The 23867-nt window shown below is 42.6% G+C and overlaps 1 protein-coding gene across 3 annotated transcripts in view; it reads right to left on the minus strand.

The window, feature by feature from the left end:
* LOC111872695 (phospholipid-transporting ATPase ID) overlaps nt 1–23867 on the minus strand; it is a 242203-nt gene that overhangs the window by 185630 nt on the left and 32706 nt on the right. The window contains exons 1-2 of one of the 3 annotated variants that reach the window (XM_023866824.2): nt 3067–3518; nt 1993–2320 (exon numbers count right to left, since the gene is read on the minus strand). The exons of 1 other annotated variant lie outside the window; for it this stretch is intronic. The gene's annotated coding sequence lies outside the window, so the exon portion shown is untranslated. Of the gene's footprint in view, nt 1–1992; nt 2321–3066; nt 3519–23867 lie in introns of those variants that run through there. One more of the 3 variants, XM_023866825.2, reaches the window with a different exon arrangement.

The raw sequence follows: 23867 nt of genomic DNA on the forward strand, positions 1-23867 counted from the left end.
GAACCTTCTGCTTCCATACAACGTTGAGACATCCTTGAGTAGCTGAGCGACTAGCTGGTTCACACGAAGGACTCAGCTCCGTGGGGTGAATTACGTGGTTGGTTGGCTGGTTAGATGGGGCAGTGCCATAGCTAACGCGGTTAGTCGCCGGCTTCCCACCAAGACGGCGGTGGGATTTGTGGTGGACAAAGTAGCATTGGGGCAGGTTTTCTCCGAGTACTTCGGTTTCCCCTGCCAATTCGGATTCCACCGATTGCTCCACAATCATTATCATCTATTATCTGGGGTTGGTACAATAAGCCAAACAGCGGCCGCAGTACCAAGTGGACTCAGTCTCACCCCATGATGATGATAAGTTAGTATATTATCTAGACCGCTGTTATGCTGCATCAACTGATTTGTACTTGTATTGCCCAGTTTGAGTGTCCCTTAGTTACCTTCAGCCACACACATCAAACAAATAAACGCTACTGCTGTACAAAACTTTCTGTTAGGTCAGTCATGAACGGTTCAATACTGTAGAATATAAGCAAGCTAACTGCTTCATGCTGGTTTCTTGCTTGGCTTATTCTTCGACCCTTAATATGGAGACATGTTCCCCCGAAACTCGGTTTATTTTCAACGGACTACACAGCATTATATCGCAGAAGACAGAACTCTTCGTAATCACGCCGTGGGGGCCTCAAGCCGAACTTTTGGAAAAAGACTTCTCGAATAATGCATATCCAAATAGGTCTTTGCCCAACGATCATTCATGTTTAAAATGAAAGGAAATGTGTACTCCTATACTAGTAACACTTTCCATTTTAGGATCCCGTGAACAAAGAGAGGCAGCTCTGAAATAACCCATTTCCAACTGTGAGCTCAATACTAAACATCACTCGGAAAAAGGATCTGTACGGTTATATTATTACCTCCGTATCGTTCTCGCAACACTGCCTGTCAGAACGGGATCTCCGAAGGTATCGGTGGCATAAAGGTCAAGATACTATTACGCGGCAGTGGCATACAACTTAATAAAGAGAGTGACATGTAATATTTCGTCGGGGCTTTCTTATATTGTTATGAGGAATTAATCATACACTTGGGAATGATTATTTGGCCAGACTTATATTTCAGTAATAATTAGTATTTGAATTCATCTTCAATTCAACAGGAATCGGTCCCCGGCAGAAAACTCGAAAGGCAAGTACGGAATGTATAGCAATGCAAGAGCATGTTCAGACCGCTGAAGCCAAGCCCTAATTCCTGGAGACTCACTTCAAACGAGCAAGATGCCAGATAATAAACAATTCTGGGATAACGGAGAACATTCAAAAGAAGTACACTCGGCTCTCAGACGTCACTGCAAGAGATTCAAATTCCACTCCATGAACTTAGGCCTGTCTTCTGCTCCTCCAGTCCCACACCGCATGTTCTGTTTATTATGCAATTTGCTTATTATTCATTCCGTCATGGCGGAAACGGATACGAGTCAAGAATATAGGATTTTGTAACCTCCTGAACCTTCGGAACCAGATGCTCTTTCCAGCGTCAACCTTACTATCTCTATCGACCTTCGCGCTAATTAAAGACAGCAATACAATAGGGGGAAGGATCTACTGCCAGGCAACCGTGCTTCCGAAACTTATGGGTTCCTGTGGCAACAACTAAAATTATGGCTTACGGTCCTGCAATTCGATATGCCTGTTTTAAATTCCTCCATAATGGTTTCAAGACGGTGTATAAATTGATTGGGTCTGTCCATAGTTGACCGGTATGTCAAGTGGAATAACTGAATGCTACAGAAATACGGGGGAAGGAGCTGCAGTGACCCAATTGCGTACACACTTCCCTAGAACTGGCCACATCACAGAAAATAATGACAGGATAACTGCCCTCCTTCCCGGCTGTTAATTACTCATAACGAAATGGGGCACATCTTGGAAATCAGTCACAGAACATTGCTCCCTATCCACTTAAATATATATAAAATAAATAAAGAGCCAATACCTGGATATTCAGCAGCGGGCTTCTATGAAAACAAAGGAGCACCGTCATAGCAAACGAAGAAAATATCCAATGAAAGGAGTTCAATGACTATACAACACACACACAGACACCACTCGAAGCAGAGCGTCTGAGGCTACATGACTCCATACCACAGTTCTAGTGCTGGTAAAATATCTGTATGGTACGTCAGCACATCATGTCATAAAAGCACACACAATGCAAGATCTCTGCGTAACATCATAATGGCTTAAGTCAACTGAACACGTTAATCTAAATCACTTCACGATGTGCACATATGTACGACCCCCTACGAAATTAATCAACGTTCCTGGAAAATAAATGAAAATGTGTTTGAAGTAAATATACCGGTCGGACAAATCTCCACAAATATGGCTACAGCTACCAAGTAGGCATGCTGATAGAGCATTTAATTCGACAGTCTAATAGCGCGGAACGTCCTTATAACAATTCATTACTGTACTACAAGACGCATGAAACTGGGCCCTACTGTTTCTCTGCGTTGTCCATGTTCAGACAAATATTCGTTACACATCACTGCCGTAGGCACGCGCTCAGGTCACAGGTCTCGCGTCTGTACGATGGGAAACCCATGCAGGTGGCCAGTTTTAATAAATCAAAGATATTGAACAAACCTTATCTTTCAAGGGCTTCGACTACGACCGACCTAATTCTGCAGCTTTATGTATAAAAGTATATTCTGAAAGGGAAATATCAAGAGGAAACAAGAGTCCATATTCTACCGCAAATCTGAAATTATCTACTCTGTAAAACGTTGCCACAAACATAAGATCAGCAAGTATACTGCAAGCTTTATTAGACCACTAAAGCCGAGATGGCGGCTTCCCATTCCACTTGGAACAATGAAGTGTATCCGCGTTTTTCAATGCTTTCCCTGGCCGTTAATTTGTCATGACGTAAATAGTTAACGCTACGATGGCCTGATTCGTGATTTAAGGAGTCCTACCAAATGCCTATCAATTTCAAAGGATAGAAACTTAAAGACGTTAGTACAGATTTGATGTATGCAAGAAATAGTTATAATTTATTACTCACACCATTATCCCCACATCGTGCACACATACACACGGAACTCCATCACACGCCCCTCTGCCTTGTTTGATAAGTGGCACTGATCTCACAATGAACTTAAAAGCCGATTAAGGCACTAAACTTGTTACACTACATAAAGAAGAAATTAGCCTATACGTGACACTTCAAACTCTCGACTAGAAAACTGTTGTGTGTAAAAGCTGCAAGTCATAAGAAATTATTACGACACTGCGTGAGAATGAACCGCCACTGGACACACACACTGATCAGTCACTCGACAGATTGACCTAGTATAACGTAAAACACGCACCACGAAACTGACTCACAGACAGACCGGCTGCCAGCCAATACGGCAGCAATGCTTCCCCTACACCGTTGGAAGTGAGAGTAAGTTGAAACAGGTACTCCTATACCATCCTAACCTCTTCCGACACCGCCTCCAGCGTGACTGAGAGTGAGCGAGCAATACAGGTACCCCCACACTGGCCGCGCGGAGTATCACGGCCGCAAGCTTCATCCATGGGGAGAGGAAAAAGAAACAGGTGAAGTCTTCTAACGTTTCATGCTGTGCGAATGAGATGGGCAAGAAATGAAACACAAAGCAGCAGATTTACGGGAAATACCAGAGACGAAGATAAAGGTAAAGAGGTTTGCTTCATGCGGCAACTACATTTCAACGAAGAGCAAAAGAAGGGACAGGAATGCTCTTCTGTAAGAGGCATGAAACTGCAATGAACGATTACAAGTCTGCTTCTAAAAGAAGATTATTGCTTATATTACAACATATCTTAAATGAATCTATATATTTTTTATTATTGTTCTTAGTGGGGTCAGACTGAGTCCACTTGGTACTATGGCCACTACTGGCCTATTGTACCAGCCCCCGATGATATAGATGATGGTGATTGTGGAGCAATTGGTGGAATGAAGGGGAAACCGAAGTACTGGAAGAAAACCTGCACCAGTGCCACTCTGTCCACCACAAAGCCTCACCCGTACTCGAACCCGGGCCGCCGTGGTTCGAAAGCCAGCGACTAACCGCCTGAGCCTTGGCACGGCCTTCTACGAATCTATAATACTTAACGCACATGCGCAAGAAGAAAGTAAACCAAGGCTGGAAAAGAAAAAGTTTACAAAGCACTTTATGGAACACCCAAATACGATTAGCTCCCTGTTCCACCTAACGTTGGAAGTAGGGCCGCGCCATAGCTCAAGCGGTTAGTCGCTGGCTTCCCACAACGGCAGTCTAGGTTCGCTCCCGGGTCTCGTCAAGTGAGATTTGTGGTGGAAAAAGTGGCGCTGGGGCGGGTTTTTTCCGAGTACTTCGGTTTCCCATCATCATAATCACCTGGGACAGGCTATAATAGGCCAATCAGTGGTCGACGTGCCGAGTGGACCCAGTTGGACTCCACCCCCACTAAGCGAATTAAAAAAAATTAACGCTGGAAGTAACAAATTCCTCCGAAAATTTGGTAATCATTTAGCAAACTACACGGTGTCACATCCCACTTTCCGGCTTGAGAATTTCATATCACGCATATATACGATCCCACAAAAGGAGTAATTAGTAATGTTAGGGAAATTAACTGGAAAACTCGAAATTTGGAGCTTTTCTCGTTTTTGCTGGTTATATTACGATGTTCTCAGTATGCGCACTATACAGCATTGATACCCAGAATTAAAAATTAAGTTACGAGGTACGTAAGAGTAATGTTTTCCCATTCCTGTGGAGATAATCTGAGGATAAAGAATACATTCCATGAAGCCAGCCTGTACTAGTATAAACATATTTGGCGAAATACTGAACACCAGTTTGTCATGCATCATGTATATAATAGACAAATTAATCCATCACAAATTTTGGTGGTGCGAACATTAAATTCTGCCAGTATGGGTAGTGATTACAGCCTGGCATTGAGTAACATCCGTTTACACATTCGGAAAAAAAGTTGCGTGAAATACAGTTAAACGAAGAACCTCTGGAAGACGAACACATAAAAAATCGATATAAAATATTTCAAATAAAGCAATACGCGAGAAAATTATTTAGTTGAAAATTCGAAAGATGTAAAAAATATGGAACCAAATAGATCAAGAGGAACACAGATGTTGACAGAACCCAAAAAGACAGAAATCAGATACCATGATTTACAAAGAAAATAAAATAGTTAACAGAAATAAACTGAAAGGATATTTAAAATGTAAAACATTAAAGTCAGAAGAACATAATAAAATGCAGTTAGCAGACATAAAACGAAAAGAATATTTAAAAAATAAGCAATAGAGAGAGAACATATGAACTATAAGAGAATCGGAAATGACGTTAATATAAGATAAAGAAAATCAAACAGGTTCAGGGAAGTACATACCAATAAATTCCAACGAGATGTTTATGGGACGCAAAAACAATGAACGATTCATAAACAAAGGAGGAGCATTCAAGAATTTTCAAATACTAGTACAACTGGGCAAGCCGGTCACGGTAGCCGAGCGGTCTAAGGCATGTACTGTCTTCGCTCGCTTGGAAACCGGGATCGTGGGTTCGAATCCCACTCAGGGCATGGATGTTTAGTTTGTGTGTGCGCGTTTTTCTGTGTTTGTGTACAGGCAGAGGACTTGCGACGGGCTGATCACCCGCCCAAGGAGTCCTACCGAATGTGTAAGATCTAGAAAAACCGAAATGAACGGAGAAGTTCATGGAGGTAGTCCTAGGCCCACTGGGGCTGTAGTGCCAAGGAAAAAGAAAGTACAACTGGCATGTTATTCGGACCAAATATTTTACAGAATTATACAATGATGAATCACGACAGATAAATGATAAAGAAAAATACAAAGTAGTAATGCAAACAAACACGAATAAACTGAAGAAACTATTACGAGATTTGAAAAATCATCAATCATCTGGGCAAGATGGAATGAAACGTCAAATATGGAGGGAATGAGCGAACCATAGAAATACCGTAATCAATGTACTTAGTAATTTTTTTTAATTCGCATAGTGGGGGGTGGAGTCCAGCTGGGTCCACTCGGTACGTCGGCCACTGACTGGCTTACTACTGTAGCTGCCCAAGTGATTATGATGATGGAGAATTTGGTGGAATGAAGATTGACAAGGGAAACCGAAGTACTCGGAGAAAACCTGCCCCAGCGCCACTTTGTCCACCACAAATCCCACTTGACCAGACCCGGGATCGAACCCGGGCCGCCAGCGACTAACCGCTTGAGCTATGGCGCGGCCTTACGCAGTAAACTGGGCCGCGCCATAGCTCAAGCGGTTAGTCGCTGGCTTCCCATCGCGGCGGCCCGAGTTCGATCCCCTAGGCTGGTCAAGTGGGATTTGTGATGGATAAAGTGGCGCTGGGGCAGGTTTTTTCCGAGTACTTCGGTTTCCCCTGCCAATCTTCATTCCACCAATTGCTCCACAATCACCCTCACCTATCATGTGGGGCTGGTACAATAGGCCAGAGGTGGCCGCAGTACAAGGGACTTAGCCCCACCCCACTAGCAATAAAAAAAAGCTGTCGAAATATTCAGAAGCTTACAGTATGTTATACGGATAAATAAGAACCAAAATAAAAGAGAAAAAAAAATGTATGCAGACAGGCTATTGGCCCATTGTAATATATGCACCTGAAACACGAGAAGACACGAAAACAAAGCACAGAAAACGTCTAAAATGAGTGCGTTAGGGAAGATAATGAGGAAAACGGGGATTGGTGTACGGCATTCAATCAATATTAGAACAGATGTACGCAGTCAACCTTGTACCACGTATGGCACCTAATAGGATTAAACGAGTCGCGGGTTCAAGTCCCGATGATGTCACTGGATTTTTTTCAGTTGACCTAATCCTTCCAGCCGCAATTGGCCCTGGGGTTTACTCAGCCTCTAACAGAAATGAGTACCAGGAATTAATTAAAATATAATTTTCCTGGGGAGTAAAGCGCGGCCGGCGCGTAAGGCTGACAACCTTACCGCCATCTTTGAGCCGATTGTCTAGATAGTGTGGGACCCTCAACGTCTCACAACCCTATGGGCCTTCATGGCCTGTTACAGGGATACCGTTACTTTTTTACTTTTACCAAAAAAACAGCACCCATGTAGAAAGCAGAAATTCTTGAAGGTCGCATGAAAGGTGGTCGAGATTCATACTGTCATGTATATGGGGTGTGACTATAGACGGGGTATGGATTGGTGCACACATTTATTGTTCACTTATACACACCACTCAGAACTACAAGCAGTTACAGCGCCACCGCTAATCTTCACAATTCACAGATCACTACAGCACCCGCTAAGCCTTTATCCAGCCTCCTGTGTCGTCAGCCATTCCATAGTAACGGCTTCTAACAGTGGAGATTCTTCAGCTTCCCTCTCTCAGATCTTATCCTCACAGCCTCCCGTGCAGAACTCATCTCTCAATTGAAAACTGACAACTAACTGGGCTGCCCCAATTGTCTTCCTTATAACCACTTTGCATCGACCGAGTAGAATATACCGTTTCCAACAGTAATTGTGCGTATTCGCTGTCACGGGAACGTGTTTACCGATCCGTTGCCTAGAAAAGGGTTGCATAACACGGTTGTTTATTCACCTGTTGCTTAGCAACGGCTGTAGACGCTACAATACTCTGGAGAAAACATGGCCCATACATTTAGAAGAGGGAGAGACAGAATGCGCTTCAACCCAATTAGACTACTGAGAATATGACACACCGAGAATTAGAATGAAGTTTAATCCACCGCTAACGAACTCCATGGGCAAAGTCTTTCTCGAAAAGCTATTAATCGCTCAGCTATTCAGGAAATTCCCTGCACTTACAGAACCAGGGGGTTCATTGCTGCATTCACAACAACCACTTGACGGCTCCTATCCTAAGACATGAATCCATCCCACAGCTTTACACTCTGTTTCTTCAAGATACGTTCTAATACTACCACAGTCAATAAGTTCGTGGAATGGCCGCAAAGCGTCGTACGGGAATTTACTGCCAATATTTTTCAGCAATATTTTCGACAGCTATATCAACGTTGGCAGACTTGCTTAGAGGTCAACGTTAACTATTCTGAGGGCCGATGTGGATCTGCGTAAGTGTATGTGAATACCTTGTAATATGATGCGATAAAACCACATTCCACGAACTTAATGACTCTACCACGTATTATTCTATCAAGCCCCAAATTTCCAGAATAACCTCTTCCATTAAGTTTAGCGCCGTGTGTGTCATGTGCACAGGCTACAAAAATCAAGCACGCTTATAGAGCTCAATATGGTGAGTGAAAGAAAAAAGTTACATTAGGTACACATGCAAAATTCAGAAATAAAACAATCTTAATAACTGCTGAATCATCATTAACATGAGATAATCTGGGTCTTCATTTAAAACACCCAAAAGAAATTCTAAGATAATTTCCGAGCATTATGACAAAAGGAATTGGTAGTTCCAGGTTCAATTCAGAATTTCAGCCAGGCAAAAAAAAAAAAAATGGCAAATTAATAATAATAAAACATCGACTGGAGTGCGGTAAAGTCTCAAAGTTGGATTTATCTCTGTCTTTCAAGGACCGCAAAAGAAGGAGCAATTTTGTCTTCATTCAAGGGGTTTTAAGTTTTGGAGTGGGGTCTGAGACCATTTTTAAATGTAGATAAAACAGTTTGCCAGTCAATTCGATCCGAACAAAGATGTAGCTTCAGGTTACTGCCTTCTGGAGTCATGCGTCGTGTACCCTGGGAGAACGCAATAATTGTGTTAGAGGATCCTGCTTTTTCTGCCCTGAATAGGCAGTAGGTTTCTCTTAAACGCTGGTGACGTTCTACCCGTCTGCATGGCATCACATCCCAGAAGACACCTTCTTCACAGTCATCTCTGTCAGAACCTAAACTCTTAAAGGATACGACTGGACTGCACTCAAGGACCAAAATGAAACAGCAATGCCATGTCTGTAACATGCCATAGTAATATGCCTTTTCATGTGAGATGGAGGATTCTGTCAACCTTTACACCTCGTGGTGATTTTAACCGCGATTAAATTATTAATGAGTTAGCTTAACATCAGTGTTATTAACTTCATATAAAATTTTATCCTATATCCTACTTTCAAGGTTAAGACCATACGTAGACGAAATTATCGGGGATCATAAGTGTGGTTTTCGATTAACTACTGATCAAGCCGCGCCATAGCTCAAGCGGTTAGTCGCTGGCTTCCCATCGCGGCGGCCCGGGTACGATCCCGGGTCTGGTCAAGTTGGATTTGTGGTGGACAAAGTGGCGCTGGGGCGGGTTCTCTCCGAGTACTTCGGTTTCCCCCGCCAATCTTAATTCTACCAAATTCTCTATCGTCATAATCACCCGGGGCAGGCTACAATAGGCCAATTAGTGGCCGCCGTGCCGAGTGGACCCAGTTGGACTCCACCCCCCACTAAGCGAATAAAAAAACTACTGATCAGATGTTTTTCATCCGTCAGATACTGGAGAAAAAAAAAACTGTGGTTACTTGTACAAAGAGACAGTACATAAATTATTCACAGGAGTCGAGAAAGCCTATGATTCAGCTAGGAGGGAAGTATTGTGCAATATTCTCATAAAGTTACCTATAGTAAAGTTTCATATCCACAATATCTAGAACAAGAAGATGCTATATAGCCATTGCTTTAGAATATACCGTTAGGAAGGCGCAGAAAAACTAGGTGCGACTGAAATTAAATGGGACACATAGCTGCATGTCTATGCTGCCGATGTAAATATATTGTGAGATAACATAGGTACCATAAAGAAAAACATAGAAACTCTGACGCTAGTAAGGAGGTTGGCCTAGAAGCGCAGAGAAAACTAGGTACATGGTGCTGTCACGTCACCAGAGTGCAGGGCAAAATCATAATATAAAGATTACTAAGAGATATTTTGAAAATGTGGGACAGTTTATTTTGGAATGACATTACTAAATCAAAATTTTAGTTCAGGAGGAAATTAAGACGAGATTGAATTCGGGTAGTGCTTACTACCGTTCAGTTCGGAACCTTTTGTCTTCTCGTCTGCTGTCTAAAAACATAAAAATTATAATACAAAAACCTATAATTTTGCATGTGGTTTTGTATGGGTGCAAAACTTTGTCTCTGATATTAAGGGTAGAGCACAGACTGAAGGTGTTTGAGAGCAAGGTGCTGAGGAGAATACTTGGACCGAAGAAGGAAAAAGAGATTGGAGATTGGAGAAAACTGCATATTGAGGAGCTTCATAACTTGTACTCTCTTTTTTTTTTCCTCCCCCTTGGCACTACACCCCAGTGGGCCTAGGCCTACCTCCATGAACTCCGTTCACTTCGGTACTTGTACTCTTTGCTGAGTATAATTAGAATGATCAAGACAAGGAGGATGAGATATGCAGGGCATGTAGCATCCATGGAGAGAATTTTGGTGGGAAAAGATACCACTAGAAAGACCCAGACGTAGGTTGGAGAATAATATTAAAATTGATCTTAGACCAATAGGATGGGGTGGTATGGAGTGAATTGATCTGGCTCAGGATAGGGTCCGGTGAAAGGAGCTTCTGAACACGGTAATAAACCTCCGAGTTCCGTAAAATGTTGGGAAATTCTTGAGCAGCCGCGCAACTGGGGCTTCTCAAGAAGGGCTCTGCTCCATGGAGTTAGTTAGTTAGTTGGCCGCGCCATAGCTCAAGTGGTTAGTCACTGGCTTCCAACCGCGGCGGCCCGGATTCGATCCCGCGTCTGGTCAAGTGGGATTTGTGGTGGACAAAGTGGCGCTGGGGCAGGTTTTCTCCGAGGACTCCGGTTTTCCCTGCCAATCTTCATTCCACCAACTGCTCCACAATCACCCTCACCTATCATCTGGGGCTGGTACAATAGGCCAGAAGTGGCCGCAGTACAAGGGACTTAGTCCCACCCCACTAGCAATAAAGAAATAGTTCAGCTTAATGAGGAAGGGATTACGCACATCCAGCACAGCTGATTATGTGGAAGGGGTCCACAAATTTCCATCACGACGTGGAAAAGATCAAGAAGACCTGGTAGGTGGGAATGAGATGTTGCAGACCCAGCGAAGCCAGAGCAGGATTTTCCAAATTTTGCCTAAACAATGTTCACGCTACATAAACGTGGCGGCTAGCATTTTCGCTACCGGTAGGGTCTGAGACACAAATCGAAAATACGACAGATTTAGATATGCCCGTACATGTGTCAGATCTTTATGTAATATGTTACTCCCGAAACAACATAATGAACTTCGCGAAATCTGTATCAGGGTTCTACAGACTCGTTGATTACTATGTTTCTTAACTACCTCATTAAGGTCAATTAGTATCGTACTTCTGAACGAGTTTGGACATTTTAGGGTACTGTTTCAGTTACATAATTCATTAATTTTTAATCTTTCATGCTGTAACGAAAGAACGTGGGAACGAGGAAGAAGGCGCGAGGTTAAATAATATGAAACTGACACAGTACTGGAACTACGTAAGCTACTTCTCTTTGGTTAAACAAAAAGCAATTAATTTTATACAATCTAATTTCCAGAACGGCGTATGGAAGACTGAACTTATATTCCACCCAGAACGGAAAGTTTTAATACATGAAACAAATTTAAAAACTATAGAGCATCAAATGAAGCGAGTGACCTTAGCCGAAAGTAATCTACCGCTGGCCTAGACCCATTTCGGTTGTTACTGAAGTATAAATAATTGATGCACCGCTTGATTATAGAGTACAGACAAAGAATCAAACACGAAGAGCTCGATGGATATATACTTTACTACACACCGGTACCCAAAAGTTTCCGACAACGTACAGGTAAGGTGACCTACATGATGTAAGCTGTTTATTATAAAAAGACAAGTTCCCATCCAATACACTTGTTATATAAGAGAATAAAGAAATTACAATGCTGTATATGTTGAAGGTCAGAGGTACGTAAAACCATATTGAAAGTGCTCATAAATTTGTGATCAACTCTAAAAATATTGTAGACTATAGGGAAGGAACGGGGTTGTAATTTTGAAAGGAATGTTTTTCTTTTATTTATCTTAGGAAAGAGAAAATAAAAAACCAAGAAGGATTTGTTTGTGGCGGGTATGCAAGACACCAAGCGTGACAGGTAGGCCTGTTAGGAGAAAAGATGCTTACAAGGATTCGCATTTCACTCACCAAAATCTTGGATCATTTGATTCCACATTTAATGACTTTTACAATATGTAGGCCTATATACATGTTATATAATTATTAATTATAGAAGACATGGAAGAAAGCGCTCAAAGCCTATTTAATAATAGGACTGTCTCGGAGTTGTCCTTAATAGAGAGTGTAAAACACCAGAACTCCCAAATCCAGGCAGTCTGCATCGGAGTCAAGATAAGAATGCGTGGCGACAGCTGCAACAAATACTGGAGACAAGATAGAAAATTTCTACCTACACGGCATTAGCAAAAAATGTAACCCAACACATGGGTTTAATGCCGGTACTTAGAACGTATTTTATTATTGCTAGTGGGGTGGGACTAAGTCCCTTGTGCTGCGGCCACTTCTGGCCTATTGTACCAGCCATAGATGGTAGGTGAGGGTAATTGTGGAGCAATTGGTGGTATGAAGATTGGCAGGGGAAACCGAAGTACTCGGAGAAAACCTGCCCCAGCGCCACTTTGTCCACCACAAATCCCACTTGACCAGCCCCGGGATCGAACCCGGGCCGCCGCGGTTGGAAGCCAGCGACTAACCGCTTGAGCTATGGCGCGGCCCTACTTGGAACCCAACTTATAACTAAGATTATGATCTTCTGGCATGTAACGCCATGTCTTCTGGCAGGTGGCTATTAACATTTCGGAGGAACTTGCTGCTTCCATCACCGCGAAACTGAGGAAGTGGTTTTCTCTGAAACTTTATTATGTATCAAACTACACGATGTCACATCCAAGAACACCGTTACCGTAACATTCACCGCTGTCAGAACTTAAAAACCTCATAAAGCTATAACGTTTACAGTCCGTCTTCACACGTTGTTAGTATTTTACACAACGCCCAGACCTTCTACTAGCGGGTAATGGGTTCGATTTACAATCATTCCCCACTAGATTTATTGTAGAATACCATGCCACAATCTGACCAGTCAATGTTCTAATGCTCAAAATCATTCAAATTTTCTAATCGAACAAAAGAAAACTTCAAATATCTCGCCCAACTGCATTTAAAACTCCTCCAAATGAGTATCAGGGGCCGGGATAGCGTAGTCGGTATAGCGACTGGCTACGGTCTGGACAAAGAAGGGGTCGGAGTTCGAGTCCCGATAGGGTCAAGAATTTTCTCTTCTCCACGTCGTCCAGACCGGCTCTGGGGCTCAACCAGTCTCCTATCGCCTCCAGCTTCCTCTCCACGGGGGGGTAAAGTGGCAGGAGCGTGAAGCTGATCACTCACCTCCAACTAGTGAAGAGGTCAAGAAAATGTGTATTTATACATCCACTCCCCCATAAGTCTTCATGGCGTAATGCTTAATTAGTTAAGCACAGGGACAATTTTAACTTTACCGTTACCAAAGCCTGAATCACACTTTGTTCCTCGTACTCATTCGCTAGAGACATACGTATCGCAGGCCGAGAAAAGCATCGGTAAATGTACCACACGATCTTAAATTACATTCCTCACTAAGCCAGTTAACGGACGAGATATTAAAGGCACAAAATCAAGAACATAAAACATGCAACCCCCGCAACACATTTCACCCGGATTCTTTGAGTGGTTTATGCAATGAATCATGCTGGACATGTGTGTGACTTCACATGATATATTCACTTTATCGTTACGTGCACAGAAAGCACAAAGCTGTTACCTCATCTGGAATACCGTTTAGTTAACTGACGTCAGTAAATTATATAAGTCCTATAACGTCGAATGATGCAATGATAGTGAATGACTTGGAAAGAGTGTGGAAAAATGCCGTCGCGGCTTAATTTAAAACACTATCCCGGAACTTGTCTAGACGGACTGTGAAAAACCATGAAGATCTTCAGTCACGATAATCAATATCTCGGCTGAGATTAGAACCGGCCATCGCAGGAATAAAATTCATAAGAGTTATCCTTGAATCAGTCGGTCACGGTAGCCGAGCGGTCTAATGCACTGTCTTCGCGCGTTCGGAAGCCGGGATCGTGGGCTCAAATCCTACTCAGGGCATGGATGTTCAGTGTTTGTTTGTTTGTTTGTTTGCTTGTTTGTGTGTGTGTACGCGTGCGTTTTTCTGTGTTTGTGTACAGGTAGAGACCTTGCGTCTTGCGTCCGGTCTAGAAAACCGAAATTAACGGCCGTGGGGATTCGTTTCGCTGACCATACGACACCCTCTATCCACTAAAGTTGGCACTAACTTCGCCGACAAGCGGCGGTCGCTCGGTCGGTATAGTTGGTTTGAGGACTAAAGCCACAGAATTTAGCTTTAGAGGCCTTACGACGAGCTGATCACCCGCCCAAGGAGTCCTACCGAATATGTAAGATCTAGTAAACCGAAGTGAAACGCATAGTCTGATGGAGGTAGGTCAAGGCCCAAAATTGGGGCTGTAGCGTCAAAGGGAGGAATCCTTGAAGTTACATTTATCGATTATTAGAAATACTGTAATTACATTCAGCACTTTTTTAATTTTTTTACGTCAATTTACAATCTACTTGACCACTGTAAGTAATAAGTAAATGCGATGGGTGTTTATGCCGTGAAGGCGGCAGCTGCCCAGTGGCAGTACTCTACCTTTTAGTTACATAAGTCTTCTGGCCAGGTTGTCTTCAGTCGTCTTGCTGCTGGGTGCGGTTTCGTTAATTCAACGATTAGCGGGTTCTCGTGTCCTGTTATCCGAGTACGGTGTCTGGTGGCATGTTTTCTGATCTCTTCCGTGATGAGGGGTATGTTGAGATCGTTGTGGATAGTTCCGTTTGTTACGTACCATGGTGCGCCTGTGATTCTTCTTAGTGGTTTCGATTGGAATGTTTGGAGGATTTTGGTATTGGATGGTCGAGCGCAGCCCCACAGCTCGATGCCATAGGTCCATATAGGACTTTGTTAATGAAGCGCATAAAATTAACGAATAATGGACAGGTCGTGTCTGTCATTCATCTCCGGAACTATTATACAGATTTCGATGAAATTACTAAGTCTCCATGATAATCAATTACTGCTCAAATATGGCACTTACTTTATACAAAGCTCAAATCTGACTTCATTCCATGTTCTCGGAAAAGCTGATGCACAACAGAGAACAAACAGGCCTATCGTTAAGACCCATAATTTGTATCTGAAACAGTTTTCCATGTAATCAGTATTTAATGAAATATTCTGTGCGGTTTCAGAGCCACAGCGAAATTACAATAACGTTGCTGCAACAGCTTCTGATCTGAAATAAATGCCCACAGAGACCAACGACGAATGGGAAATGACATTTGGTCTATCACGGAATCTCTTCTAAAAGGTAAAGCTATCCCTGTAACAGGCCGTGAAGGCCCATGAGGTTGTGAGACGTCGAGGTTCCCATATTTTCTCTAGACAATCGGCTCACAGATGGCGGTGAGGCTGTCAGCCTTACGCGCCGACCGCCCTTTATCCCCAGGAAGATTCCTGGTACTCATTTCTGCCAGAGCAGAGTTGACCCCAGGGCTATAGTGCGGCTGTAAGTATTAGGCCAACTGAAGAATCTAATGACTTCATCGGAAATCGAACCTGCGACCTTCCGGCTTATAGCATACTGCCTCAACCAACTACGCTACAGCGTGCCCCCGGAATTTCTTCTAGTATCATTTAAATTAGAGTGAGCGAATGCTTCCACAATTATAGGAACAGATGCTTAACCTAAAAGCAAAGTTACACAATTATAGTGATGCAGTACTCCAATGTAAAATTAGAATGAAGCGATTCTCAGCTTTTGCATCTTGCTCTCTACCGGTCATCTTGTCAAACAAGAAACATATAGCTCCATTACACTCTATCTTCTGAGATAAAACGCCGTGTAGTCCGTTGGCAGCAACGGACGCTTCGGTTCCTTATACCGTAAAGGTATAATAGGAAAGGATTAAGTAAGTAATAAATCTACGGGTAGAAACGGTGCTAATGACGTAATATGACATATAAATAATCAACCAATGAATTCAATAATATAAAGTCTGCCTTGAGCCGGTCACGGTAGCCGAGCGGTCTAAGGCATGCACTGTCTTCGCTCGCTCGGAAGCCGGGATCGTGGGTTAAAATCCCACTCAGGGCATGGATGTTTGTGTGCGTTTTTCTGTGTTTGTCTACAGGTAGAGGCCTTGCGACGAGCTGATCACTCGCCCAAGGAGTCCTACCGTACGTATAAGATCTAGAAAAACCGAAGTGAACGGAGTTCATGGAGGTAGGCCTAGGCCCACTGGGGCTGTAGTGCCAAGGAAAAAAAAAGAAAAGTCTGCCTTGACAACTAGGTAACCGTTCTGGCTAGCCATGAACCTTGCACTCTGGAACTCGAAGACTCATTTCCACATTGATAGACGAACCTCTCTCAGATTTTCGTATTCAACCAGCGGGAATCAGTCTTCTTGTTAATTCCACTAGATAAACAAAATTGGACAGGTCACGGTAGCCGACCGGTCTAAGGCATGTACTGTCTTCGCTCGCTTGGAAACCGGGATCGTGGGTTCGAATCCCACTCAGGGAATGGATGTTTAGTTTGTGTGTGTGTGTGTGTGTGCGTTTTTCTGTGTTTGTGTACAGGTAGAGGCCTTGCGACGAGCTGATCACCCGCCCAAGGAGTCCTACCGAATGTGTAAGATCATGAAAAGCCGAAGTGAACGGAGAAATTCATAGTGGTAGGCCTAGGCCCACTGGGGCTGTAGTGCCAAGAAAAAAACAAAACAAAACAAAAACGAAATTGGCTTTTGTATCAATAATCTGAAGTAACTACCGTATTTACGCATGTATAGGCCGCATATTTTTTGCCAAAAATTCAAGAGGAAAACTGGGGTGCGGCTTATATTCGAAATATTCGAAATCACACTTCATTTAAAAAAATTAACGTTGCCAAATTTCGGAATAATTTCTACTCCTGAAATAATATTCCAAGAAAATTATTTTTTCTATAATTTGTCTGAAAATTGTGCTGCGGCCTATACATGCCTAAATACGGTATTTGGTAATGAATTTCCAAGCAAAGAAAAACACAGTAAAAGCAGGCGACAAGCAGAGCTCTGCTTGCCACCTGCTTTCATGCTGGTTTCTTGCTTGGTTTCGACTTATTCTTCGAGCCTGAAGATGGCGACATGTTCTTCCAAACAGTCAGTTGACTTTCAACGGACCACACTGCGTTCTATCTCAGAAGACAGAATTTCATAACCACCGGTGTGAAATCCACAAATCCTACATTTCCAAATAGTATTTTACAAGTACAGAGATTTTAGTGTTACTTTAATTATTAAAGTAAGAAGTAAGCAGTAGTACTTAGTAAGGCGCGTCCCACTGACTGAGAAACAATGATTTGCATTACGCAACGCCAGGGCGCACATTTTTCACAGATACAACTACTTGTTATTGCCACAGGAATGGCTGCAGAACTTCAAGAGTAGGTACGCCGTGGTTGTACACTGAACTCAGATCTTTGTATCAGACTTTTCGAGATGCAGACATGCAGCTCGAAATCGCCTGCAAAGAAACAAAATATTATCGTAAATTGATAAACTACACGGAGCAGATCTTCTTCAGAAGCTGACAAGCGTGTAGATAGATAAAATAAATCCCTATGTAAGATCTGAGGTTCTCACAGCGGCGTCTATGAGGTTCTGTCTTCTGGGATATAATGCTTGCAGTCCATTGAAAGCCACTCCTTGCTGCCTACTTCATGTTGGCTTATTGCTAGGTTTATTTTTTCGGCCCTAAAAATGGAAGCGACTTTTTCCTCCAAAACGTCGGGTGACTTTCAACGGACTACAAGGCGTCACATCGCAGAAGATATAACTCTTCAAGAAGTTCCCTACCTTTAAGAGAATCCGTCAGTCCATGATCTCAAGGGCCCGCCATTGGACCTTATCCTGGACCAAATTAATCCAATCCACGTCCTAACACCCTGCTAAATTCTTCATAGACCATTTTAATATAATTCTTAGACAAGGTCTAGCGGAACTGGTTTCATCATCGTAACTCATGGCAATACCCTCAAGCAGACAAAACTAACTGTAAATATAATTTGGCAAGCAACTGAGGGGAGCAATGCGTTGGAGAAATTTTTTCATCCAAGGAGGGACATCGATATATCTAAGCTCTCACAACCTCCTCCCCCCTCAATACACACACACACAAGAAACATTTAAACACGATAAATTCTCACGCTTCTGGACATCCAGAAGACGAAGAAGGAAGCGAAAAGAATTCCTAAGATTAGCATAGTGCATGGCGTCCGTAGTGTCTTTCTTAACGGTTCTGAAGTGAAAAATTTCTTCATTGACAATGACGTGCTTACATTTATGCAGTATTAAAACAGACCTACAAACGAGTCAGCTGCTCCATAAACAAGCCATAGCATTATTACAAACTGTTCAAAGAAGAAGTGGATTTGTAACCCAGTGGCGGGCCATAAAGGCGGAAGGGACAAAATTCATGACAAGCTGCGCGACTATCGGGTTCTCAATAAGACCCGTGCTCCATAGAATCGGTTAGTTACGATTTATACAGAAATGTACAAAATACACATTCGGTAATGAAACAGTACTGAACAGTACTGACGTATCTGAGTCACTTACTGTTCAAGGCCGAAAGATAACAGCGGCTCGTTGTTCTCTTCTTCGGAATGTGAACATGGACAAATGTAATAAAGCTACAAAGTGGCCCTCAACACAACAGTTCAAATAAGAATACAACACGGAAGCTACATGACGATGTATGTACGTAATATCATCTTCCGGCTAATGATATACGGAGCACGACTGTGTGATTTTTCAGTCAGTCATAAGCTCGTCACTATACGCACACCGGACACTAACACGTATACTCGTTCGTAGCAACACGTGTTGGATCATTATACGTGGTATGATCGTCAGGCGGATGCGTTTACTGTTCTTCTTCCTGTGCACATACACTGCGAGCTGCAGAATCATTAAGAGGAATGGGGTGCGGCTCAAAAATTCCCAAATAAGTTACAAAACTGATTTTAAAATTTGGTTCGTATCATGCTGAGTACAAAAACATAATATCAACCGAACTACAATGAAACGCAACAAAACAATGAACTCAGTGGCGAACTCGCAAGCGAACTGTATCGACCGAGCCACCGCCGCTTGTCGGCGAAGTTAGTGCCAACTTTAGCGGATAGAGGGTGTCGCGTAGTGAGCGCAACGTTTCCCCACAACCGTTAATCTCGGTGTTCTAGACTGGAGCCGTTATTTCCTTGAAATACTCGTAGGTACTCAGTTATCCTCACGAGTCTGAGTGGACCCGTCCAGACCCACTACTTCTCAGAAAAGTCTGGTTGCGCCGGGAATCCAACCCGGGGCCTCTGGACCTGTAGCCAGGAACTCTGACCACTAGACCATAGAGGCGGTCACTACAACGCAACAGGATGCAAAAATACAGAATCTTCAGATGACTTCCGTAGCAGACAATACCGAGAAACTTGGCTCAAGCAGTGCCTCTTCCGACCTGTACTCCAGTAGTGCCCGGTTTGACTCTCAATCAGGGCACCTACTACCTTGATTCAGACTTTTCGTTGTCTCCCTCAGTTCCCCGAAGCAAATGTGGCACACTACCTTAATTTACGCCTCGCCCGTTTCCTTCTACACCCTTTACGATTCATTATTCAATGTCGTTCAACCATTAGAGTCTGAGTTACAGACAGTGTCGTTAAATAAACCACCGCAAGGCCTAAATGAAATGAATAAACAAGCTTACATAACAGTTAGCTGAAACTGAATACAGGCATGTAGACGTCAGAAGTCCTGAAAAGGTGGTTCCAAAACCTCGAGTCTTGGGTTTGATCTGTGTATGTGCTTCGTCGNATATACAGTTAACACTAGCTTCCTTTCCCTTTAGAAAGGAATGACTTTACGAGTACTTGCAGAACACCGTGAGAGGGGATGAACAAGACCAAGAGGATGTTTTGAAAATCAAGTGGTCAGCAACCAAAAATATGATTCAAAGCAAATTCACAACTATGACGTGTCACAGAGGCTACTAGAGCATAAGTCTGGAAACCACCGCCCTAAGAATACTGACATCGTTCAATAGTTCCATTAAAAGCAATACCCATTCTTCATACGTTCAACTACTTCTTGAAATGACAAATGACGATTAGTTTCATGACAAGAAATGGCTGCCAGGAAATGATTCAGTTTCTCTTTATGAGTTATTTAATGACGCTTTCAGTTTCGAGACTACATAGCGTCGGGTGGTAGGATGACCTATGAACTGGAAACGATTTGAAAGGAAGTGTCGTGGCTTAGTTGGGGTACAAACCTGGAATTTTCCTGGCTGGACTGAATAAAACCACGATGTCAGGATAGTCGGTATCTCGCGCGAGATTCGAACCAAGCACCTCCAGAATACAAATCTGGAGCGTTATCTCTTAAAATGTTTCGTTGGGAGAATATTCGTTAAATGAAAATGAATTTTAAAATAGCATAGTTAGAGATACACCTTCAAATAATAGAAGAAGGTAACTATTTTTTTTTCTAGTGGGGTGGGACTAAGTCTCTTGTACTGCGGCCGATCCGACGCTGTGGAGAAGTGAAAATCTTTTGGGAATACTTGCAAATAACGTTCTCTTTGGGAATCACAGAAACTTCAGTCACTGCCAGATACTAAGGTAAGTGTAATATGTGACATATTCTTCATCAATCTTACCTCAGAAGTTCATGTTTTCGCCATTCTGGTGAGTTTTTTTACACTACCACAAGAATGAAGAAGTTTCTAAGCATGAAAATGGATATCACTGCTAGCAGCAGTCAAGGTTTAAAAGTCCTGTGACTGAAATGTGCGGTAGTGACGTAATTGGGAGTGCTTATAATTGTGGCCGACCTCTTTTGTGTAAAGGGCAATAGGGAGAGGCCTGCAGTTCATAGCTGGCAGCGTCTGAACCTAGCAGATCGAAACGATGAAAATTAAAAGCATTAAATCATGAGTAGCTTCGCATCTTGTGAGCTCCCATCAAGACCTTTTCTACAGCACTGTTTTGGCATTATTATTTTTTTTTATTTTTAGTGGGGTGGGACTAAGTCCCCTGTACTGCGGCCACTTCTGGCCTATTGTACCAGCCCCAGATGATACGTGAGGGTGATTGTGGAGCAACTGGTGGAATGAAGATTGGCAGGGGAAACCGAAGTACTCGGAGAAAACCTGCCCCAGCGCCACTTTGTCCACCACAAATCCCACTTGAGCAGACCCGGGATCGAACCCGGGCCGCCGCGGTGGGAAGCCAGCGACTAACTGCTTGAGCTATGGAGCGGCCCACAGTTTTGGCATACTATCTGACAAAAAATACCTAATCAATAACAAATCACGCGATCATTATTTACACTGGAATCTTTTCATTAATGTGAAAGCTGAAATCACCAAGTACTATGAGAACATCTGTTACCAACTAAGAAATTATTACAAATATTTTAAAACTTTCGTGGGCATCCAAAAGCCCTTCTGAAGGCACCAAGGTGCCTATGGACAAATAGTTGGAGAACTGTGGCTCACGCTATCGACAACTCTATAGCTGATTTTGTTTAAATAATACAGTCGATTAAAATTCCTAGTGTCCTGCGTACAATAATGGCCGAGACCTGTTCACTGGAACATCCGTACGCAGCGTCATAACATAATCTCAAAAGTTATCAACGTCAACAGCGTTCACTGCACCCGAATCGCCATTTCACTTACATAAGAGAAGACTCCATAGACTGGCCAATATCGTACCAAACGCAGACCTATATTCTTTCCACGACCCTACCAGTAAACAAGAACTGTTGCCTTTAATGATTTTTATTCAAGTCTGGAGACAAAGAGCATGACAAACACATAATCTCAACAACAGCACCTTCCTTAATCTCTCTGTTTTAAATGTTCTCAAAATTCAATCCTCTTCTCAACACATGAATACAGGAATGTATTCTGTTTCTGTTTATATTCTTCGTATTTTCTTTCTTCTCACAGATAACAAGTTTTTTACCACATATTTCCGAAACACCCTGTGGCTCCTGTTAATTCGATAAGAAGGCTTGTTACTGTTTGCCTTTTACCACCATTCCGATATAAAAGATACTTTATCGCACATGTTCTGAGAATCCTTTAACTAATGTTCAAAACCGAAAACTTTCCTATCCTTTCCGTGGCACAAACCTGAGAACACTTATTTGTGCTCCCTTCGATTTTTCTCTCCTGATTACTGGTTATGAGATGCGAGATGTAGAGCAACTAATCAGGAATTCAAATAGTAATCATTCTACATGTCATAATGACTGACGTAACGCCTGCCACCAAGTGTCTGTCCGGGCGTGTCAGCAGGACCCCCCACAGCTATACAACGTATCGTCACGCCATCCGAACCCAAAATTGAAGCCAATTTTCTTTCCTTCAATTGCTAAACCATGATAGGAGGTGGCGTCTCCTTGAAAAACACGAAGTTAAAAGGGGAGGAAATGAAAAGAGAGAGAGAGAAAAACAAGGATTTCACTTCAATGAATGAAATTGATTTATCTTTTGCCTGTTTGTCGGATGGCCTAGAATAGACTGCAAAGAAATGGCAGTCAGGTGAAAGGAAATTACATTATCGTTCACGGAATCAATAAAAGTAATCTTCCCTGAATGGCCTTCCAAAGTACCTTACTATACAACTTTAAATAAAATACTATGGGCAGGCAACACGACACCAGCTTCAATTATGTACTGCAATTATCATCTACACACGTACCTAACAATATCGAATGTACGACGCAGTGGTTAGCACCCCTGCTTCGGAGATCAGGCGGCATGTTAAGTCACTGGTAACCACACACAATTTCTAGAGGTCGCCATTTAATTAGGCCCATCTTCCATTTCTTTTTTTCAACTTCTACAAATCGAATACTGTTTATTGTACTGCACAGTCCGTCAACAATGCAACAAATTGTTCCTCCTTTCTTACACTTTCACTTTCGACACGATATGTTTCGGCCCTGTATGGCCAACTTCAGGTGCCTTATTATGCTAAAACTGCTACACGGTACTAATATTGTCCATTCGTCTCATATGCGACTGCAAGCTTCATGATTTAAGTGAACTATAACGTGTGCTATTTTAGCGCATACCAGTTGATTATGAGTATGACGTTTTAAACCATGAAGCGTGCAGTCGCATATGAGACGAATGGACAATATTAGTACAGTGTAGCAGTTTTAGCATAGTAAGACACCTGAAGATGGCCATTTATGGCCGAAACATGTCGTGTCGAAAGTGGAAGTGTATGAAAGAAGGATCAGTTTGTTGCATTGTTGATGGACTGTGTAGTACAATAAACAATATTACATACAGAAATGCAACAGGATGCTTAAATAAAGGATTCTACAAATCGTGCAAAGAACGCCAAAAAGGCAATAAAGTAATGGCATAATGTTCTTACAATGTTTCAAGGTCAATTATTAAAGACTGTGTTTATGCCGATAAATGAATCCGAGAATGGACAGACTGACGGACAGATTCGTGCAGCTCGGTATCCCTTCGGAACTCTTGGGAACACCGCATCGCTCATGCATGAGTTTCCACTGTTCCGAAATCTATACAAATGGTTTCACTGCTTCGGACGTTATTCAGGACACAAAAAACCGAAAATCACAGCCGCAAGACTAGCA

This window comes from Cryptotermes secundus, unplaced genomic scaffold (genome assembly GCF_002891405.2).
Source record: "Cryptotermes secundus unplaced genomic scaffold, Csec_1.0 scaffold374, whole genome shotgun sequence".
Taxonomy (NCBI): domain Eukaryota; kingdom Metazoa; phylum Arthropoda; class Insecta; order Blattodea; family Kalotermitidae; genus Cryptotermes; species Cryptotermes secundus.